This window comes from Vombatus ursinus, unplaced genomic scaffold, assembly GCF_900497805.2.
Source record: "Vombatus ursinus unplaced genomic scaffold, bare-nosed wombat genome assembly UNPS02014770.1, whole genome shotgun sequence".
Classification (NCBI taxonomy): Eukaryota; Metazoa; Chordata; class Mammalia; order Diprotodontia; family Vombatidae; genus Vombatus; species Vombatus ursinus.
Genome location: NW_020954548.1, coordinates 35,660,082 through 35,665,963, shown reverse-complemented (window position 1 = coordinate 35,665,963; position 5,882 = coordinate 35,660,082).

The following is a 5,882-nucleotide window of genomic DNA, read 5'->3' as shown; positions in this document are numbered from 1 at the left end:
TGTGAGCTGCCTCAGGGGCAATCACCTCCACACCAGGGCAGCTCTCCATCCCAGGCAGCCCCATCACTGCAGGAAAGACCTAAAGGTAATGGACAGAGTAAGTTCTTATTCAGATGGGAGTCTGCTTGGCTTTCCATCTATGTTGTCCCAGGTAGGGAGATAATAAATATTGACTAATGTTACAAGTCCTACTGAAACAAATGAGGAACATGTATATAAGATGTATATAATGTATATATATTATGTGTATATATATATGTATATGCATATATAGATGTATATAATCTTATATACATGATGTATATAAGATTTTGAGAAAGGATTGGAAGAAGGGACAAAACTAGTACCTAGAAAAAGATAGCGGGGGAAGCTGTGGCACAGTGGATAGAGCACCGGCCCTGAAATCAGGAGGACCTGAGTTCAAATCTGGCCTCAGACCAAACACTTGACACTTACTAGCTGTGTGACCCTGGGCAAGTCACTTAACCTCAATTGACTAAAAAAAAAAAAGAAGGAAAAAGAAAAAGATAGCGTAGGTGTGCAATGAAGGGAGGAAGGAAGGAAATAAACATGTATATAATGCCTACTATGTGCCAGGCACTGTGCTAAGTGCTTTTGACAAATATCTCAGTTGACCCTCACAACAACTTGCAAAATAAGTTTTATTATTATCATTCCCACTCTACAGTTGAAGAAACTAAGACAGACAAAGGTTAAATAACTTGCCCAGGACCACGCAGCTAGTAAATGTCTGAAGCTGGACTTGAATTCAGGTCTTCTTATCTCCAGGCCCAGAAGTCTATCCATCGAACCATCTAGCTGCCTTGTGTATTAATACATCCAGTCCACAGTCTGGGCATACCTATGAAAGATCCATGAGCTCTAGGTCTTTGCAGAAAAACATAGCACTGCCTACATAATCACTTAGCTAATGAAACATACACTTTCCCTGAAACTAAATAAAAACTTAAAAACAATAGATAAATCCAGGGTTCCCATTGCCTCAAAAATCAGGATAATTCAATAATAATAATTACAAGTGTAGTTGATATTTCTATAGCATTTCCCAGTTCACCAAGACCTTTACATACAATACCTATGTTGCTATCCCAGAAACTCTGTAAAGTAAATAGTACAGGTGTTATACCCATTTTGAGATGTGAGATTCAAAATCTAGAAGATATATATGCTTCTCCCTTCATCGCACATCTACACTATGTTTTTCCAGGCACTGGTTTTGTCCCTTCTTCCAATCCTTTCCCAAAATCTTACATATATCATGTTCCTCCTTTGTTTCATATTTGCGTGTGGAGCCAGAATAATGAAGGACAATGAACGACCTGTTCCTCTTAGCCTAGTTTTTGTGTTTGTAAAGACTCCTTGCATGTCAACTCTGAGAGTATTTTTGGAGTGAAGTAGGTTATATAGCTCCATCTTATATATACATTTGACAGTGCCACTTGCTATAATTTCTGAGGGCACAGGATTACCACAAAGGGTTAACCTGGAGTAATAAGAAATTTCCAATCCTAAATCATATAATTGTCTGGAACAACCAGACTTCAATCTAGCACTAGGCACAGAAAGTCCAAAAAACTGACTTACTTTTGACTGGTAGCATTCTGCCAATCCTCTGCCAAAAACTGTGGTTTGGGTTTGATTGTTTCTTAATGGAGTATGGTGACTCGTGAGCTTAACTTTGACTAAAAAGCTATCAGTCTGCCCTTATCAGGGAGAGGCTTTCTAGTCATCGCATCTGCAGTCAGGAACTGAGATAGCCAGCAGATAGTTCTGAAGAGATGAAGCTAGCAGCAGAGAGAAACTAAGCTAGCGTGAGACCAGCAGAGACACCAGCAGGGTCAATAGGACACCCAACAGAGACATTACTCCAAGTATAGAAATGGCATACCCAATAGAGAGGATGCATCCAGGAGAGACAATACATCTGACAGAAAAGAGAACAGTAGAGCACCATGATGACATCACCAGAGAACATTAATAGTCATGCAATATTAGTAATAGGAATTTCTCTGGCTACACATTTGCAGTGGTCACACAGGTTCCCTACATACATGAGAAACTGAATAAGAATCCTCCTATTATATACCTGATAGTAGTCATAATATATTCCTCAAAGATCTTCAATGAAGGGGAAATCATTGCCTTTGAAGGCAGCCCATTCCATTTATGGCAACTCTATATCAAGCTTAAATCAGCACTGCTGAAGCTTCCACACATTGCTCCTGGTGCTGCCATCTTTGCTGTTGTTACATTGTTTCAGTTGTTTTTGACCCTCTGTGACCCCATTTGGGGGTTTACTTGGCAAAGATACTGGAATGGTTTGCCATTTTTTTCTGCAACTCATTTTACAGATGAGAAAACTGAGGCAGACAGGGTTAAAGTGACTTGCCCAGGAGCTAATAAGTGTCTGAGGCCCAGAACTATATCCACTGTGCCATGCAGGTGCACAAGTTCTGCCTTCTAGGGCTAACTAAGCAAAACAGATCTAAACCCTCTTCCATGGGACAACCTTACAAATATCTGAAAACAGTCATCACCACCTCAATAAGTCTTCTCTTCTCTGGGCTAAACACTCTTAGTTCCTTCAACTGATCCTCATATGCCATAACTTGAGACCCTTTATCCATCATCCTGTATTCCTTCTTGAGAATCTTCAGATTATCAATATCCTTCCTAAAATTTGGAATCCAGAACCAAATACAATACTACAGATGTGGACCAAGGCAGAGTTCAAATGGATTATTATCATCCTAGTTTTGAACACTATGCCACTCTTCCTTTTTCCACTTTCTTTTTTATTAATTTATTTATTTTTAGTTTTCAACATTCATTTCCACAAGATTTTGAGTTCCAAATTGTCTCCCCATCTCTCCTGTCCCCCACCCCAAGATGGTATGCATTCTGAATACCCTTTCTTTCACACACTCCCTTCTCTTATCCCCTTTCCCTTCCATTTTTCTGTAGGGCAGGATAGATTTCTATACCCCCTTGCCTATATATCTTATTTTCCAGTTGCACGTAAAAGCAATTTTTAATATTCGTTTTTAAAACTTTGAGTTCAAAATTCCCTCCCTTCCTCTCTCCCCACCCACCCACATTGAGAAGACAAGCAATTCAACATAGGTTATACATGTGTATTCATGCAAGACACTTCCATAACAATCATGTTGTGAAAGACTAACTATATTTTCCTCCATTCTATCCCACCCCCCATTTTTTCTATTCTCTCCTTTGACCCTGTCCCTCCTCAAAAGTGTTTGCTTATGATTACCTCCCTCCCCCAATCTACCCTCCCTTCTATCATCCTCCTCTCTCATCCCCTTGCCCCCTATTTTCCTATAGGGAATTTCCATAGCCAATTGAGTGTTTATGTTATTCGTTCCTTAAGCCAAATCCAATGAGCGTAAGATTCACTCATTCCCTCTCACCTTCCCCCCTTCCCCTCCTCTATAAAAGCTTTTTCTTGCCTCTTTTATGTGAGATAATTTACCCCATTCTACCTCTCCCCTTCTCCTTCTTCCAATACAATCCTCTCTCACTCCTTAATTTTATTTTTCAGATATCATCCTGGTGCCCTCTGTGTGTGTGTGTGTGTGTGTGTGTGTGTGTGTGTGTGTGTGTGTGGGTATTCCCTCCACCTACCCTAATACTGAGAAAGGTCTCATGAGTTACAAATATCATCTTCCCATGTAGGAGTTGAAACAGTTCAACTTTAATAAGTCCCTTACAATTTCTCTTCTCTGTTTACTTTTTCATGATTCTCTTGAGTCTTGTATTTGAAAGTCAAATTTTCTATTCAGCTCTAATCTTTTCATCAAGAAGGCTTGAAAATCCTCTATTTCATTGAATATCCATTTCTCCCCTGAAGGATTATATTCCATTTTGCTGGGTAGGTGATTCTTGGTTTTAATCCTAGCTCCTTTGACCTCTGGAATATCGTATTCCAAGCCCCCTGTTTCCTTAATGTAGAAGCTGCTAAATCTTGTGTTATCCTGATTGTGTATCCACAAATATTTGAATTGTTCCTTTCTGGCTGCTTGTAATGTTTTCTCCTTGACCTGGTAACTCTGGGACTTGGCTACAATATTCCTAGTTTTCTTTTGGGGATCTCTTTCAAGAGGTGATTGATGGATTCTTTCAATTTCTATATTCTATTTTCTTCTGGTTCTAGAATATCAGGGCAATTTTCCTTGATAATTTCTTGAAAGATGGCGTCTAGCCTCTTTTTTTGATCATGGTTTTCAGGTAGTCCAATAATTTTTAAATTACTTCTCCTGGATCTATTTTCCAGATCAGTTTTTCCAATGAGGTATTTCACATTGTCTTGTATTTTTTCATTCTTTTGGTTTTGTTTTATAATTTCTTGTTTTTCATAAAGTCATTAGCTTCCATTTGCTCCATTCTAATTTTTAAGGAATTATTCTGTTCAGTGACCTTTTGGACCTCCTTTTCATTTGGCCAATTCTGCTTTTGAGACATTCTTCTCCTCATTGGCTTTTTGGACCTCTTTTGCCATTTAGCCTAATCTATTTTTAAGATGTTATTTTCTTCAGTATTTGCGGGGTTTCTTTTAGCAAGCTGCTGCCTCATTTTTCATGATTTTCTTGCATCACTCTTGTTTCTCTTCCCAATTTTTCTTCTACCTCTCATACTTGATTTTCAAAACCTTTTTTGAGCTCTTCCATGCCCTGAAACCAATTCATATTTTTGTTGGAGGCTTTGGATGTAGGAGCTTTGACTTTGTTATCTCCTTCTGGTTGTATGTTTCGACCTTCTTCGTCACCAAAGTAATATTCCATAGCCTGAAGGGTTTTTTTGCGCTGTTTGCTCATATTCCCAGTCTATTATTTGACTTTTTAACTCTTTGTTAAGGTAGGTCTCTGCTTCCAGTGTGGAGGGTGTACTGTCCCACACTTCAGAGGTTTTATGTAGCTGTTTTCAGAGATACTTCTAAGGGTCTGTAAATTTTCAGTTCTTTCAAGGTGGTATGATCAAAAGAGAGGTGTTCACTCCTTTCCTGGCCTGTGCTCTGATCTGTGAGCAACCACAATCACTCTTTTCTGCCCTGGAACTATGAGGAGGATTCCCTCTGCACTGCTGCCACAAGCTCCACCATGCCAGCCAGTGCTCCTCCTCTTCCCAGGACAGACGCCCAGGACTGCAAACCAGATCCAAGCATGGGCAAAGCAAGAGAATCCCCTGCCTCAGTGCCAGCAAAGAGATTCCTGCAGTCCCCTTCTGATCAGCCACTTGATCCCCTCCACCATATGTGGGCCGAGAGCTCCAGAAACAGCCCCTGCCGCTATGGCCTTCACCCTGGGGTTGCACTAGGACCAGGGCTGGACCATGCGCCTCTCTCATCCAGGTCCAACAGACCTTTCCCACTGACCTTCTAAGTTGTCTTTGTTGTTTGTGGGTTGAGAAGTCTGGAAACCACCACAGCTGCCTGTGATTCAGTCTTCTGAGTCCTGCTCTGGGTTTGCTGGGGTCCTGTCTTTGCCTGCATGGCCCACACTTTTCCCAGCCTGGTGCAACAGATCTTTCCTATCAACCATGCAGGTTGTCTTGGGCTGGAAATTTGTTTCACTCTGTCTTTGTGTGGTTTATGCTGCTCTAGGATTGGTTTAGAGTCATTTTTACAGTTATTTGGAGGGGTTTAGGGGAGAGCTCAAGCAAGTCATTGCTTTTACTCTGCCATCTTGGCTCTGCCCCCACTATGCCGCTCTTAATAAAGCCTAAGACTGTCTGAAGTTCCTTGGGTGCCATGATGTACAGGGGATATAAATTGGGCTTCCTGTTCAGTAAAATCCTCAGATCTGTTCAAAGAACTGTTGAGTTTAATGTACAATTCCTTTTTTATG